Source organism: Micropterus dolomieu, linkage group LG20 (assembly GCF_021292245.1).
Source record: "Micropterus dolomieu isolate WLL.071019.BEF.003 ecotype Adirondacks linkage group LG20, ASM2129224v1, whole genome shotgun sequence".
Taxonomy (NCBI): Eukaryota; Metazoa; Chordata; class Actinopteri; order Centrarchiformes; family Centrarchidae; genus Micropterus; species Micropterus dolomieu.
In genome coordinates this window covers 30,328,210-30,346,699 of record NC_060169.1, presented here as the reverse complement: position 1 = coordinate 30,346,699, position 18,490 = coordinate 30,328,210, and the positions used below count along the sequence as shown (strand labels likewise).

The 18,490-nt window shown below is 40.3% G+C and overlaps 1 pseudogene; it reads right to left on the bottom strand.

Annotated features, from left to right (window-relative positions):
• LOC123958586 overlaps positions 1–18,490 on the bottom strand; it is a 42,303-nt pseudogene that overhangs the window by 20,082 nt on the left and 3,731 nt on the right.

Sequence of the window (18,490 nt, the reverse complement as noted above, 5' to 3'; positions counted from 1 at the left end):
CTTCATCGATGGAGTCAAATGGCCAAAAATGTTTTCTCTCTTCAATAAATACTGTTATACACTTCCAACTGAACTCTCCTTACTGAAATGCAATGTGACGCAAATTGATACATTAGCTTTGAAATAAGTATATGAGACTTAGTGTTCCAGTTAGGGTCAGAGTGTAGAATAGATAAAATGGTGTAATGTATGCAGTTAAAAAAACAAAAGAACAAAGACGCGCTAAGACAGTAAGATTGCCATTAATTGACAAGCAAAAGCAAGATTGTTGCTTAATTAAATCATATTCAGAATTAAGTTAATCAGCAACAATTGGTATGCATGAGTCTGTTGTATCCTTGGTTATAACAGAGAAAACAAAAACCTCCCAAAACAAAGTATAATTATGTTAATGCAAAGTGATGCCAATTAAACATACCGACTAATTCCTTCAAAGGAGGCTTCGCGGCAGATGCTCCCGCTATCTGTATTCTGTCCTCGCTGCATGGAGGAAAAACACAAACACAAAAAAGTGCTTTCCAATGTCACTACAGTACAATCAGTTGGTTTATATCCATTTTATTAATGACACCTATTTTCTAATGACAGATGGACTGTAGAGGATGTAGAACTAGTAAAAGGAGTTTGCACTTATTCTCACACTGCACTTTTTAGCAGCAGGTCAACATATTAATCAGGTTTTTAAAAGTTCTAACTACACTCTGCTAAACAGAGAAGCCAATAGCATACCAGTGTTAGGAGCACTGCTGGTCCCAGGTTGGACAGGACATCAACTATCTGCAAGGAAGCAGACAGAGAGCAATGAGAAGACTGAGACACACAGTAGAGGAGACGATTCAACAAGCACCAGTTTACTTCTGGTCTCGGCTGCAGAATAAAGGTCACTGTGTCAGACGCCGTTGTGGCTATGTGGCGTCTCTGCTACTCAGCAACACACCTCAAGTGCAAATTGGCACAAAAATCCCGGGAAAACAAGCAGTGTGACAGCGAGCAGACAGGGAGACAGCTTCACACAACATGCTGGAAACTCAGGTAAACTCCCGTGCAACATTACAGTAATATTTTTATCAGCCTGACGTTGAACTAACCCATGCTTGTTACATGATAACATTACATTTACTGCATTTATAAAAAAATAAGTATTGTTCTGTTTTAGGTCCTTCTGAAGGCAACATTTCCAGCTCAATGCTGAACACCACAAACTGATTTCTTTGACTAAATGGCAGTATTAGTTAAACAAATCCTGAGGCAACTATTATATAATTTAATGTTTTCTAAAATTATACTGCAGTGTTGAGCTGCTATTGCTACATGGAAGATCTGAATGTTGAAGGAAGTGATCATTTGAATCTTAACCTGTAACTAATTAGGAAATCTAACACCTCAGGCAGATGCTGAGATTTAAAAATACCAGAAAAATCATCAGTAGGATGAGTCATCAAAAGGTCACAGTGTAAATGTAGAAATGAATGTCATCATTTCAAATGCAAACTTCTAAATGAGTAGTTGGCCAGTGAAAGCTGTTATATTATAAGCTGATTATATTATTTTGATTTGTCAACATGCACACCTCCATAATAGCACAGAAGCTGTCAAGCCTCCAACATAGTTCCCTGGGAATCGGCTGCCAACACCGATATACATGACTGTTTTCCCAAACTCTTAAAATAAGCGATTACAGACAGTCTGAACAGGAACGTATGTTTTAGACTAGGCCGTTAAAATGAAGAGAATGAAGCTGCTGGTTACACATTTAAATTAACATTCAAATGAAAAGTACGCACACATGGGAGACTTGTTCTACCAAATGAATTATTAGTGTGTGCTTTGTGTGAGCCCAACTACTGTCCACATTTTCTCAGACAACAGCCATATCTGATATCGTGGACTGGTGGCCTGATCATCTGCTCACACAAATGAGTGCACATGCCCCAAACATCCAATCACACGTAACTACCAACAGGCCTCAAAGATGTTCCATGCAAGGTAATTTCTATCTGAATCCCTTTGAATATTGTGACAAATATGTTTGGCTGAAAAGGCTTCATGATTGAATTTTACTTGACATGTTTAGCCGAGCAGATGTAAAAATGTCTGCAACGTCACCCTCTACTGTAGGAGGTCCTAGTACAAACCTAATATTGGTCCTTTCACCTTTAAAAAACTGTCTACAGAAGAACTGATGTCCTTTGCTGTAACTTTACAGCTCGGTGACTGAACATCAAGGTTCAGTTACTGCACAGAAAAAGTTCACACACACACACACAGTTAAGACCAGCACCAACACAGACTTACATCACAGGTGTAATGCACCTCATCAACAGCATACTTCCCCTTGAAGTGCTCTTTAGGAAAGATCCTGTCAACAGAAAATTACAGTCAACAAACATGAGAACTTAAAACATAAACAGGGTTAGACACTAGCAAAACTGGACAAAGATCAGAGGGAGAAAGCAACACTAATGACAAACTCGGCACATTCTAGTGCTGATCAAATAACAAGAAAAGGAATTTGTTATTTTTAGACACAAGTCAGATGACATGTTTTGGAGTGTTTTGGATTTGAAGATCAGTGGAAAGTGAACATGTGACATGGTCAAGAGTCTGCAGTTTATTTCCAGATCATGATGTCTGGTTTGGAGTCTGTAACACTGTATGCTTCATTCCTTATAATCCACAATTTATCTGCACATAATTCAATACAAATGTGTAAAATAGTCATGTTCTTCTGTAAGAAGAAAAGTTGTTTTGTCAAGGTTGTGTTTTTTGACCATTTGCAAGAGGATGAATAATTTCTAAAAGAAGCAATAACTAAACAAGCAAATAAATACAACTAATACTAGCACTCTTCTTACATGTGTGTGTGGACTGGAAATACTGGCTTTGGTAGCAGTAGAGTCAAACATGTCTGAGTTGGTTTGGGTGATGACAAAATTAAGTCTTAAATGGTTCTGGGTGGTATTTACAATAAATAAACTAAATTCAAACACTTCTATAAAAACATGTTTATAGTGGATGTAAAAGATGGAACTGTGTAGCGCATGACTTTGTCGGCCCTTTCTTCAGGTTACAGCTCACGGCTGTGGACCAGCTGGTGATGATTGTTGGCCATGTACACAGCTCTTTGAAGATTTGTGTGACTCACTCTCCCATCCAAGTAGCATAGCTTTCAGGCAGTTTGGGAACAAAAAGGATGGATTTCCCAGAGTCCACATCAATGGCTCCATAACAGTCAGGCTCAGTTACTCCAAAAGCCCAGTGGAAGAAAGACTCCTGCAGAATTCAAAGAATCATCCAGAGCATTAGTGAGGGAGATTATAATAGTCAGAAGAAGAAAGCAGGAAGTTAGCCAATGTTGGTCAGATTATTACATGAAAAGTATAAGATGTTATCCTTCATTAGGCCAGTTACGTCCAGAGAGGTGAATACAGAGCACAAAACAAAACAAAACAAAACATTGAATGTGTCATAAGCTTATGCTGGAGTGTCTGGAAAAACAGATCTTAGACATGAGTGATTTCTCTGCAGAGTCGCTGGCCTACATATTTTTGACAGAGTGAGGTTAACAGTGCCAGAGAAGCTCAGAACTGGACTTGACTTTGTGAGAAGCTGGGTGAGGTTTTTGTTGGACCTTGATAAAATGCCCTCTGGGCGCTTCAGCGATCGGGCACAACACTGAGGAGAGGACACTGACACAGGACATGCTTGAGGATCATAGATGGATGAATTATGCAAACCTTGCCCCCACCTCAGCCTCAGTTTTGTAACAATCCTGGAGTCAACTCAAAACTACTTACCTGCCTGAAAAGGAGGTCTGTGTCCGTGCAGTACCTCTGCTTCTGCTCTCCTCCCTGCAGCACCACCACTGACTGTGGCACCACTCCATCTTTGGCTTTCAGCCCTTGGCACAGTCGTCGACGGTTCTCTGCAAACAGGGCTGCAGACACCCGCAGGGTGTCATTACCCAGCCAGTAGACAGGTCTGAAAGGACAGGGAGACAGAAGATAGGGTGGAGTAGTGGTTGGTGAGACTGACCCTCAGGACCCTGGGTCTGGATTAGGATTTCTTTGCAAGTAAGAAAGTAAGTTTATTTAATATAGCACCTTTCACAGAATGAAGTCACAAAGTGTAGTCATAAATAAGAGACAAAAATAACAGAAAACAACAACATAATAAAATAATAATTAATCAAGAATACATAAGCAACAACATCATAACAACTCATAAAATAGTCAATAATAGGCAGTCATGAACCTTAAAACACACAAGATGTGTCATAAAGTGCACAAGCATAAAATGACATAATTTTGTCCAGACTCTCCCACACTATTCCCTGATATGGTAGTGTTTAGAGCTGCTGTAGAAACAACATAATGTTTTGTAAATTGTTGAGCTGGAGATGTTGTGGTTTCGGTTCACACACACACACACACACACACACACACACACACACACACACACACTTTTAGATCCATCTGAAGGTAATCCTTAGGTTTTGGTTAGTACATTTCAGCCAGAAGAGGTGGGTGAACCACAGCCCAGCTGGCCTTCAGAAGGAGCTAAGACAGATATAAACAGACATCCTTTTAACTGATAGGTCTTGGTTATAAATCTTGGTCTCTGGTCGAGGCTTTGCTGATAACAAACACAACATATCTGATTGAGCCTGGACTTTATAAAAGGTTAATCCATAACCTTATAGTATTTTATGGCTCAGTGATTTCTGTATCATTCACTGTTGGCTCAGTATACAGGTGTAATTGTGGATATGTGAGGACAGATCGGCCCCAGTGAGGTGGTTATTGAAGGAGGGTAATCATGTACTACACTGCAATCCAAAAACCCTGCTGGCAAGAGCCCAGGAATAAAAAGAAAAAAATAGCTTGTGAAATGTAGTGTATGCTATTATATACAGTTTTTTTACTGACTGTGTCACATAAACTATGTTAATTTTTGAGGTAAGAGTTATTGGTGTTGTACTGGATTACATAATGTCAATAGATGTGTCTGATGTTTGTTCCAGTCTCTGGCAGAAATCACCTTATGCCTGCTGATTGCTAACAATTTTATGATTACCACAATGTTTTCTTGTACAATATGATCACAAGAAGTCTGCCTGGGTCATGGTCACATGAAAATGAAGCATGTTCTATTGAGATCCCAAGATAAATCTGAGGTGTCAAACATGATTAAAGGGATAGGCTAAGACAGAATTTGTTACACAAAATTATTTCCCTAAATTACTGCCCTAGATTTTTATTTCGCTATGATGTTTGAATATTTTACATGCCTAGCTTTATTAGGATAATGTTTAACATGTTTATTAGAATGATGTTTAAGGCATTTATTGAAAGATAAACTGAACTTTAAGGTGCAGTTTTCTCGCTCAGCCTTATTACTCTCAGGCTGCGGCCTTCACATTTTTGCAGGAAGACACAGACTTCACAAGAACACACACACACACACACACACACGCCTCACATTCTACAAAGACACACACACCCGGCCAGTCAAACAGTGTTGCTAATTGGCCGCAGGGGAAGTTACAGTGAACACCATGAATCAGACATCCAAATGAGATACAATGGGGCCTTGTTAGATTCTCACATAATGTTGATTGCACTTGGGCCTAGGCTCGATAAGAGTAAACTAAGATTTATAAACATAGGTGGCCCTGGCAAGGAGGGCCTGTTAAGTGTAGAAGAATAGATTTATGAATACAAAGGAGCGAGACAACTGCAGCTCTGAAGGTCATCATGTGATCGAGCACACGAACCTGGAATGACTGTGTTAATGTTGATTGTTTTATGCATCTACAATGTTTTGCTAATATCAAGATGCTTTCTTATTTCTGATGTTACATTTCAGTCTTTTTTGTTTTATGTCTTTAGAAGTGCTGTAGGGCAGAATGCACTATTGTTTTAAAATTGAATATGTGTGGAGGTGAAGGTGGGTCTGACCTTAAGATCCACAAGAGGAGGAGCGAGACAATCAATGTTATACAGAGTTTGAGGAGTCTGCCCGGTCAAATTACTTCATTTTAAAAGGACCCCAAGCCAAAAAGTTTAAGAACTAAACGGATTTACTGAAGACAATCATGTATTTAGCGCTTTGTTTTGTGTGCCAGGTGGACTGGTCTGGTGCATACGAGAGATTTCTTTTGAATCGGTAACGACACTGGTATTATTTGGCATGACATGAGTCATGTGAATTTCGTTTGGCAAATGAAAAAAATTGAAAGGGGATGAACAAATTTGTTGTCTCTTGCCAAGTACAGTGCCATGGTGGTCCACCGGAAGGGGAGGGACTTGGACTCTCTATAGGGATCCCCAGTGCATTACAAACTGACGCCGATGGTCTTTACCATGCGTCCATATGTGACGAGTTGGGGAGTGATGCTGCGTTCCAGTCAACTCGGAACTGGGAAATTTCCGATCTCCAACTAGAAAAAATACTATTGAACACCACTTGAAGTCGGATTTCCTAAAAAATATGTACCCCGACTTCACAAGTAGCAGCTGAATGACGTCCCACAATGGCAACTCCCATGGAAGCACACATTGTGAATGTTAAAGCATAAACTAAAATGCAAAGTAAAGTATTAAATTAAAATAATACATGCTAGTATCAAATAGTAAAACTTGTTCTACGTGTAAATTGATGTAGAAATATTTTGTCAATGTTATTAAGTAGCTGGTTATAGAAAGTCATCTTCTATGCCTAAAAGTTATTCAGGAAAATGTTAAAAATGCCCAGAAATGTGAAAACATTTGGAAATATAGCCCACAACTTTTGCTGACTTTTGACGATTACCAACTCATGTAGCTAGAAGGATACACAGTTAACGAGTAATGTATATTTATCACTCATTTTTAATAAAATGGCCATCCTTTTATTTAAGTTCAGTGTTTAATTGTGCATAAACTTGCCAAAGAAACATAATTTTGTCAAGATCAGCCAAGTTTATTGTTTCCATTTGGCATCATGCACCACCATGCACCTGAAATGCTTTGAGGTCAGAAGTCGGATATTTCAACTCGGACATTTCCCAGTCTGGAACACGGCACTAATCAGCTGACACAACAATGTGCTGCATTCATGTCTTTAGGAAACACCAACCTTAACGACCGTCCCATAAAGCATGGACAGCGGCCCATTGGGTAATTTTCTATGCTGACACTGGGCCGGCCCAATCAGATCTCTTACTAGCCCCCACCCCCTCTGCTCTCTGTTTCTTGCGTGGACCAAAAAAAGACAAAAAAAAAAAAATCTAAAGACAGATGGCGCCAAATGCGCAAAGACAACCTCAGTAGCTTCAACATCAGCTGCAGTACCCTGCATAGTGCAGCCACGGGCACTTGACGGAGTAAAGGAGAGCCGTGCCCTCTGCCATGCAGAGGAGGAGGCATGTGACAGCAGAACTGAGGGCCAGAGTCACTGTGACAGGGCCTTGGGACAAAGACAACAAGAGGAGAGTGGAAGTGAAGCGGTAAGCATGGGGTAATAAACAGTGTGTGGGTGAGGTGATGGAGACAACAAAAATTACATTAATAAACAGAAGGAAAACACATACCTGTAGAATACAATACACATTAATTGCCTTCTGGCTTTCTCTTACTGCACCTCTGCTTCCTAAACATACGAAAATACAGCGTTTACTCAAGGAAAGAGACGCTGAAATCTCCGACGAGCTACATTGGTCACATGACACGGCCTGCCTGCCGCGGTAAAAATGGCGGCTAGAAAGTTAAAATGAAAACACTACTAAAACATATTTTAACGGTCAAACTAACACAAAACTGTATTGACATTGCACAACATGTGTTGAAAGCTATAACGTAATTGGTTCAATTTCCAAAGAAAACATTACATTAGCCCAGCAGCACTTTTCCACACAACTTAACCTCAGCGGTGCAAGAAGTGACTGAGGGAGATGAGCACTACGGAAGCTTAGGAGGTACAAAAGGGATAGTGTGCAGCTAAGGACATTTCCACAAAAAAAATTAGCAAAAGTAAAGATAAATAAACACCACTCAATGAGATAAAATTCACAAATATTCAATAAAATCATTAAATGATAGATAAAATCCACAGATGCAAATTTGAAAATATGAATTATTAAAGTGCATTTTTAACTTTAACTGTTACAGATACACATGCCATGTTTGTTTCAGTATCATTCATGATACATTTGCTGTTTGTGCCCCCCCACCCCCATTTCCGCCCCACTGTCCAGCCTGGTGGCAAATATATGTGCAAAAGTAAATAAATGATAAAGAAGACAAAAGACTACATTAAAACTCCCTTGTTAGAGCAAAATCTCTCCGGCACTACATGGAATCCAGATCCTCATACTGCATACCAAGCTGCTGGGCAGGACAGGGTTAAAAAAAACAAGACAAGGTAAAACTGAGATTAATAATCATGTCTTGCACCCTTTTTGACTTTTGTGTTATAAAAACAGTTTTACATTTGATTCCCCCCCCCCCCCCCATTTTATTGAAAAAGAGGTGGAGCACAATTAAGACACCCGACCTTGTGGAGTCACACAGGATATCTGCAGTTCTTTTTTGTCATGTGCTGAGGAAGTGAAATTATCCACGGACATGAATATAAATGAGCCCACCTTAAGAGAATTAGAACCTGTTCTATAATCTACAGGGAACACACAATGAGTTTATACTTTCACATGCAAACATGGTGAGACACTATTATTCAATTATGTATTCAGACATTTTCTGGTGCTTAGTCAGTACAACCAGTGTCCCAAACTGGACTAAAGACGTGATTAGCCATTTCCAATCTATCAAGTACCCGGGGCTGGAAACACAATAGGCAGCCTTTAATATAACTATGAAACATGACAAAAAATATCTTTATTTGTTTTTCCCAGACAACAGTGACTGTTCTGAATAACTTGCTTTGACACACCCTTATATACATTTCCACTCCAGCCAGTAGGGCAGCTAATCTCAGTTACTCCACAGGAGATCTCGTCCGTATTAAAACTGTTATATTCTTACATGTGAGACCTTAAGAGGCACATATAAAAGCCTTTGGAAAGGTACCGTACACTCTCTCTACTGATTTGATTCTGCAACGGTGCTTTTACAGTAAAAACAGTAGGGGGAGATACTACTCTCTTTCTCACAATGCAGGGAGAGCTTGAGAAATAATTAATTAGACTGCAGATACATGATGCAGGTAACAATGTGTCATAAAAGACAGTATCAGATGACAGACTATCAAGAGGGTTGACACGCTGACAATGAAACATGAGCAGCTTTCACTAAGATGACAGGTAGATGTATATGGAAACAAATTATTTTGACACCTATGTGTTGTTCTGCAGAAATAAAGTTTTAATAGTTTCATAAACACTTCCAATCCAGGTGAATGGAAGTCATCTTTAAAGTTTAGTTTAAGCTTAATGGAGGTGGATTAAGAATTTACCAACAACTGTTGGAACTTCTGAACTGCAAGATTTACTTGAAGTACTCAATAAGCAACACTTGCAGATGTTACTTTTACATGTCTAAACTCTTTTAAAGCTTGCACTCATTATTTGGACTTAATATTTTGCTGACCACAGATTATAAATAATGCTCCTAACCTTTCCACCTCTGCCAATGTGGCCTCAGTTAAATGAGGCCACTGTTCTCAGTAAGTTTTGCCTAATTTGAACTGGAGGCAGTTGTACCCAGTACTCATTATATTCATGTGCATACATTGGCAGTCAAAGTAGAATCCAATTATAGTCATCCTTGTTTTTCTTGCAAAATACAATAACCTTTCAGAAAAGTCAGATTAGTTTGCAGACTAATCAATGGCTTGATTCACCGTCCTTCCTGACATGCCACAAGAATATATCCTCATGCTACAGACTCTATATTTTGTTGTTCCCCTTCAGTGGCCCCCTGGCAGAGAGGAAGGGTTTCTGCAGTACAAGTACAAAGAAAGACTCTGGCGCAACAGGCGTCAAGCCACCACTGTCACTGTAGACTGAGTGCCAATTCCCCTGCATCCTAAATTTTATCTGTGGTGCCAGCTGTAAGTTGTGCTGATACAGTTGAACTGCTTGGCTTTCAACTCTTGACTTCACTCCTTGCTGGTGTTGGACATTTGCAATGGAAGGAGAACCGTCTTCAAAGACACCAGGACTTTCAAGACAAAAAAAAATCCCCCAAAATACATGTGTAGGCCAGTAAAAATTGGGTGGCTGGGCACATGCAACATTAAAACGAGTTCAACACCGATGGCTTGTGACTGCTCAAATCTGGTCAAAACCAGAAACCAAGGCTTCTGTCCTGCTCTCTCAGTGACATCTTTCCTTGAGCAAGGCACTTAACCCTTAACAAGCAAGAATGAGATTGTTGTGGGCAGCTCCCAGATGTAAAAGTGTCTACTACTTACTTATTTACATACAAAATAATTAATTAATCCATAGGGCAAGTTACTGTACATTCCAGTGAAAGTAGAGGACAAGTGGTGGTAAGGCTTCCCCCACAGGAGGAACAGCAGTTGTCCCCTGGACTGAGACATAGGAAGTGCATTTAGCTGTATTGGCAAAATTGGCAAAAAGGACCATCAGCATATAGATGGAAAACAAAGGTGTGGATCATAATGCAGGGATTCTGTGAACATTTTAATACTTCTGAGCCATTTCAATGCCTTGTCACTACCACTGTAACCATTATAAATCCAAGCTGAACCAGCTGCATACCTTTTACAGTCAGTTTTCAAGCCAACAGGGGATGACAGTTTAATTCTCATATCCTCCAGAAACTAACCCAATCCCTCTCATACAATTTTTTTTCAGTCAATTAGGCAGATAGTGGAGTGTGGTGAGGAGTATTGTTGACTCTGAGTATTTACTCTCTTCAGATGACCCGTTGAGGTTTTAATTAAAACACAAAAAGCTGCCCAAAGGCAGATGGATTCTGTTGAGTGGGTTCTTACTGTAAACCCCTCTGGTGAATGTGTCTTAGACACACATGTCTGTGACAGAAGTGGGTAAAGTATAAACTTCTGCCATAAGGCAAGATATAAAAAAAACTTAAAGGGATAGTTTGGTTTTTTTGAAGTGGGGCTGTATAAGGTACTTATGTATAGTCAGTGTGTTACTTGCATTAGATGGCAATCACTGTGTCCCCAGTTTGGAGAATTAGAGAGTTGTACCGGCACGGAAACTCCAGTGGCGTTAGAAGTTACATTTATGCGTAGGAATACGAAAGTTCTACGGTTGAGAAAACGTTCAAAAGGAAATGGCTGTCTGACGGCACCGTAAAGTGCTGAAAATATTCAAAATATAGTGTACACTTGAGCTGATGTTGTAACTCTCTATTTTTAATCGTAGGTCACTTGCATCAAATGTACACAAAATTGTATACTGTAAATTAAAATAGAGAAGGCATTAAGATTAAAGTGATGTTTGATAGATGATAGAAAATGCACATGGACACGAAGAGGTCTTTTAACAGAGGTTGAGGTGGGATTACCAGCCACTGTACACTACATAACAAAATTGAGTAATCAAACTGATTAATAGTAAACTGAGTGGGAAAGGTTCATAAAAAGCTGTGTCTTACCTAAGACGTAGTCCTTTGTGTAACCAATGTGCCTTGAGAAAGTTTCATTTATTCATTCATACATTTAGTCATACTCCTAATCTCTCAGCTTTAGTTAGTGCATGGCCCTCAGCCAACTGGAAATATAAATTGCAAGGCAGAAGGCACTTTTTTTCCCCAAGCTGCTGGATAACAGTGTAAAGCTTTACTTGTAGCGGAGAGCTCAGGTGTGAAAGCAAGAATATGAATGTGAATGAGGGGACTGCTGAAAAAGAAACAGATGCACAAAAAAATCTTGAAATTCAAAATAGCCTGTGGGCACAACTACACCACTCTGTTGTTAAATAAATACAAAAAAATGCTTTTGTTAATTAAATTAAAGTGTCACTTTATGTGATGCAAAATGGTGAGATTTCTCTCAGCCCGTGGGAGGTAAATTCCTAGAAGAAGAAAAAGACTATTTGAGATACAACATGAAATTTGGTCTAAGGTGAGAGACAGGACACACTTTAAACTTTGTGTTTATGATGACAGCAGTGGAAGATCAGAGAAAATGCTAATCACCTCAGAGCGATCGTATACATCATCATCTGAAGCACTTTCTTCCTTCCTTACCCCTCCTTTCCTGGTGTGCAGCTTTAGATGTTACAAAGTGTTCTCTAATCATCACACAAGCATCCACATCAAACACTTGTGCTGTTCTGACCACTTGAAATTAGTATCAGTATGTCTTCTACAAGATGTGAATTAAATAAGTGATATGCACTGTCCCTTTGCATTACATGTCTGGTCCTGTGTTAGCATGACCTTGGCCTTCTTCCACCATTTTAAGACAAAAAGCTCTATGTATTACATATGTCATTCAAAGTTGTTCTGATACTGATCTGCGAAACTGCCTAGTGACAAAGCAAGGGAAGATATGAATTTGGCTTTAGAACATGAGGCATAGCAGGTTGGAGGTCAAGGCTAATTATTAAGATTATTGGGATAAGCCTGTTCATACAGAACAAACAGTTTCATTGTTCATTGATTCCAGAACAAGAATCGGCCCCACACAGTAGATACAAGAGCACTGTTGAATTAAAAACTGTGCTATATAATGCCTGCAACTCTACCGGCATGGAAACGCTCATCATTATCTGAACAACCACACAAAGGGCTGAATTAAAAGAAGAATGGAGATGGTAGCTAAGGCTCCCTCAGTAGGGGGTCTGTTTGAGGTAGAGATACACTGATTAGTAGCTCCTGAAGCACATGAGTAGCAGGTTAATTACTTGAACACCCTCCACTCCAGTAAGAAATTAAACCTAAGTTGTTTTGACAAACAGCGAAGGGAAAATCACACTTTTCCTCAAATTTGTTATGGTGCATATTTTTATGCTTCCTGATCTAAAGATTGTCTTGCTGCTACTATTTGTGTTCTGTATTCTCTGTGGACCACACCATACTTTTTTCTCTCTTTTTGTTGTCTCAACACTACGGTTTCGCTGTCTCAATAAATGTGGAGTCCCACAGGGGTGAATATACAGTACTCTTGGTCATTAAATATAGCTAAGTGTGGTCATACGAATAACAATTAAAATCTATCATCTTTCTCTCACCTGTTTAATATATTTGACTGAAATGTATTGTACTGGATAATTTATTGATGATGCCTTTTCTAAATGAATACACAGTGTCTGTAGGATGGAAAACCACATGTGTTGAAATCAATCTTGCTTTGGCAGGTGGAAGTGATCTATTGAGGCCACATGTACACTGCTCCAAGGTCAGTGTAGTTTCATCTTAATGCATCTCCACAGACTAAGTACTCATGTATGGTATGTCCAGATTGCATGACAAAATCAAATCATCTGATTGATTTTCTTGCATTTTTTTCATTTTAAAATTGTTTTACATGTTTTATAAGCCTATGGGACGTGATGTTTCACCACGCATATAATACCATTTATTAAGACATTTATAATAACTGGGAATTCACAGCTGGAATCCATGCACACAGACAAAAAATTCAAACATACCATCATTCAACACTCAAAATTGAAATTAAATATCACTAGTCTATTTGGCAAAAACCGTGAGCTGTTGTCATTACTATAGGACTTCTATCCTTCAAAGTTTGACAGTCACTATATTTGCATCCCCGTGGGTACAATGCTGGTGGCACAAGTATGATGTGCCAATTCCTTTCCATCTGCTGAGATGCCAGAGCGAGAGATGAATGGTCCAGTAGAGTCGACATTGCTTGTTTCCATCTTGTTAAAATGCCTCTGAGAGGCCCAGTGTAGTCAGGAGACTCACTAGAGGCTGCTCTCCAGAGAGCTAAACAAGATAAACATGACTGTAGGAGGCAGTGGAGACCTTCAGAGCTGCGTAAATAACCTTGTACGGAGTAGAGAACAAGCTGTTCTGCTCTGCTGTTTCTGCACAGAGGAAACTAGTCAGAGCTGCATCATGTTGGAAGTCAATAAGAAGTCTAATATGAGCCAGTCAGGTTCTTATGGCAGTCTTATTAGAAAACACTTGCAAATTTAAGGATCACTGAGAAAAAGAGAAATACTATGAGGAGTCCTCTGACCATCTGACCAAAAGTAAAAAAGAGAATTTCCATTTTCATTGGAACCCTGGTTTGGTTACTTTGGCCACTTTATGCTGGAACAGAGAGCTAGTAATTGGTTTGTTTGGAGTTGAGGGTGAGAATAGCTGCTTCCCTGCTTCACTTCCCTGTGAACCAGCATGTGTGGTTTATTGAAAATAAAGTGGCTGAAAGCTTCAAAGATGTGCATCCTGGATTTGTGATTCTCAGTTGGGTCAGCAGTCAGCAGCCTCACATTAGTAAGAGTCATTTTGTTCAATGTTAGTAGAAATATTGCTCAATACAACTCAAACTGATTTAGTTACGTAAGTTACAGAATGTGCAGGATGCGATGTGCGGCTTTCACACCTGTGAGGTGGCCAGTACAAAAGCCTTGTATAGCCAAATTTTGGACTGATCGTTTTCTGCTTTGTTCCCTGTGCCTGTTCAAAGAGTTAGCATGATTAAATCACTATGCTTTAACATAAAATCTTACATCCTGTTTTACAAACCATCTTCTGAACTCTTGAACTCCACATTAGTATTTCTCCACTGTTAACTGAAGCAGTGTGAAAAATGCCCTCATTAGATTTTAGCACGTCTGTATAAAACCTGGATAAAGACAACAAGGCAAAGCATTTTTACTTCTAACAGAGCATCTCATTAAATTGTGTCACTTAATGCTTGGCTGAAATAACAAAAAATAATGGGCCAGGTTGTAACTTAATTGATCTTAATTTCAGTACTAATACTGGTAATAATATAGCATTGTGTTATGTTTTTTTGGAATATATGCAATATATGCCGTATTTTTCAGGTCATCCTGCTGACGTAATCGCTGACGTAATCTGTACTCTGCGCATGCATTGGCGTCTGTAGCTACCTGTTGGAAGCTCCGTCTTAAACCTGACTCTTATCCAGTTTTAATCCACACTTTTACGTTACATTTTTTATATCCTTTTATCTAACTTAAGTTTTTAACTTAAGTTTTATGTGGGTTAAGGATTTTAGTCGCCCGACATGGATTTTAAGCTAGATGACCGTAAAAACGCTATCAACGCTACTGACCACAACAAAGCTCCTTAAGAAAGCGAAAAAAAGATTGCTGACCTTTTGGAAGACATCCGACGACTTTCAGAGGAACTCATAGAGAAAGATTCCCTGCTGACTGGCTTTATGGATGTGGCTTCAGTACAAGCCAAACAGATTGTTTCTCTTAGCGCAACCGCTAACATCCAGGACACCGTGCTATGGGACCCCTCTACCCTTCCAAGGCTTTCCTCCTGCTCGACTCCGAAGCATCAGTCAAGCTGGGCTGAAGTGGTGGTCCGTGGGTTCAAGAGAGGCTCGGACGGGGCTGCCTCTCCTCCGCACATCGGCCTCTCCAACCGCTATGCAGCCCTGTCTGACGACACTCCGGTACATCCAGCGGATGCACCTGCAGCTTTGAGTCTCCCTGATACGGATCTCTTTCGGCGGACATTGTCGGCCGACACTGTTGCATCTCCTCCACCAGCTACATCTCCTGCACTGGCGGCAAACGGTGATTGGCTGGGCCGCTGGTCTGCCGCTGGGCCTGATCGGCACCCGTCATCCCGGTCAAAAACCTCCGCTTCCCGACGTAGGATCCTGAAGGAGGCTGTGCTCAGACGCTCCGGAGGCCGTCTCAACCCTGCACCGTCGGGTAGCCCTTCTCTCAGGTCAGCTCACACACTCCATCCTCAGTCCGCACGCAGTGTTGAAGCAGATTCTGCTCAGTCCTGCTCTGGAACCCCACAACCGGCATCTCCTCGTCCTCTTTTCTCCCCAACCACACTAATAATTGGTGACTCCATAACCAGAAACATCTGTTTCTTTAACGCTACCACTCACTGCTTCCCCGGTGCCACCACAGCTGACATTTTAAATAAATTCCAGGACCTAATGCCATCGCTCCAGTCCTCCATCACAAGAGTGATAGTCCATGTGGGAACAAATGACACAGCTCTTCAGCAGTCTGAACTGACAAAATCAGATTTTAACCGTCTTTTTAACTTTTTAAAGCAGTGTGGAAAGTCCGTTTTTATCTCTGGTCCCATTCCCACAGTTGATCGCGGTGCTGGCCGCTTCAGTAGACTCCTTGGCCTCCACGACTGGCTCCAGTCCGCCTGCAGGGCTCACGGTGTGTGTTATGTCTATAACTTTAATATTTTCTGGCAAAGAATGTCTCTTTTTAAGACAGACGGACTTCACCCAAACAAACGGGGCTCAGAAATGTTAGCAGGACTTACGTGAATGCAGCACACCTGGACACACCACTGGTCACTGAACAGATCTCTGTCTCACTGCCACAAACAACTGTCTCCACCTGCTGGCATGTAAAGCCGTCTGCTCCCAGCACTGTTCCAAAGACTTCTATTCCTGTCATCATCACGCATAGACCAGTAAACTGAAATATGCACATCCCACACAGCAATCATAGTAATCTCTTAAGGATTAGGACAACTGCACCAACTCCAGCACCCAGAACAAACTCATTTAAAATGGCTCTCTTCAATGTGAGATCTCTGTCAAGTAAGACTTTTATCTTAAATGATTTTATCTTGTCTGCAAATCTAGATTTTATGTTTTTAACTGAATCATGGTTGCAAATGAATGACTATAGCCAGCAAGCTGAACTATGTCTGCCTCAATATGATTGTTTTAGTTAACCGAGGGTCAGTGGTCGTGGTGGTGGGCTAGTGAGCGTGTATAGGAAAAATTTTAAATTTCATCAAGTACGCTGTGATGAATTTAACTCCTTTGAAGTTCTCACTCTTAAAGTTGGAGGGCTGCAACCTATCATGTTTGTTATAATTTATCGCCCCCCAAAACCGCCTGGAGGATTTTTATCAGAACTTCCTGAATTTTACACTACAATGGTTTTAAATTATGACAGAATTGTTCTTTGTGTTGATGACCCCACCAATGTTAATGAAACTGACTTTTGAAATATAACCACTTCTTTTAATTTCAAACAACAATAACTTCAAACACATAACTGTGGTCATACACTGGACTTGGTTTTTACCCTGGGTGTCAGCATTTCCTCTTTGGAATTAGTGGACACAATACATCTGACCACAGATGTATTGTTTTTAGCTGTGATTCTCATGCCGCCTCACCAAGCTCTGTGTGTTCTCGCATCTTTAAGTAAGTAAGTAAAGTTTTGCACATTCTTTCAGAGCCAAAGCCAACACCTGTCTGATTCCAACACCAACAATCTGGTCGATCACTTCAATCATATCTGCTTGTTGTCACTAAATATTACTGCTCCTCTAAAGGTTAGGCCTATGTCTAAAGCTAGTAAGCAACCCCGGATAAATGACAGCATTTGCAGCCTAAAAAGAGAATGCAGGAAAGCAGAGCGCAGATGGAAAAAATCCAAGTCCATTACCTCAATCTGAAGGATTTATTAATTAACTACAATAACATGGTTAAGGGGATGCGAGAACACATTATTTTTCTGAACTCATTGCTACACATAAACACAATCCCAGGTTTCTGTTTAAGACTGTGGATCAGCTGGTAAACCCAACCCCTCCTTGTGCCTCAGCTGGAAGTAATGATGACTGTGAATTGTTTTTATCTTATTTTACCAATAAGGTGGTGTCAATCAGAGCCTCTATTACCCCCACGGCCTCTTACTCAGAGGTTCCTCAACAGCAACAAGAGAGTTTTAACCAGTTTTATCCCATCGACTTGTCTGAGCTTTTAAAAACAGTAACACAAATGTGTCCTCCAGCCCACTTGATGTAATACCTACAAAGTTTTTACTGAAAGTAATAGATTCTGTTGGGCCCGATTTGATCTCTGTTTTCAACAGCTCCCTATCTACTGGTTGTGTCCCTGATTATTTTAAAACGTCTTGCGTGAACCCACTTTTAAAGAAACCTGGTTTAGATCCCTCCCTCCCACATAATTTTAGACCAATTTCAAAACTGCCTTTTATTGCAAAGCTTTTAGAAAGAATTGTGTCCAAACAATTGCTCACTGTACTGGAAAATAACAAATTATTTGAAAAGTTTCAGTCTGGTTTTAGGAAGTACCACAGCACTGAGACTGCCCTGCTTAAAGTCACCAATGACCTTTTAATGTCTGCTGATGAAGGCATGTGCTCAGTCCTTGTACTCCTGGACCTTAGCGCTGCTTTTGACACCATTGATCACAACATCATGTTAGACAGACTGAGGCACTGGGTGGGGATCTCTGGTACTGCTCTAGAATGGTTTTCATCCTACCTGTCAAATAGGAGGTTTTGCGTGTCTGTAAACAACTATGTCTCTTCGTTCTGTCCAGTTAAATATGGTGTGCCTCAGGGGTCGGTCTT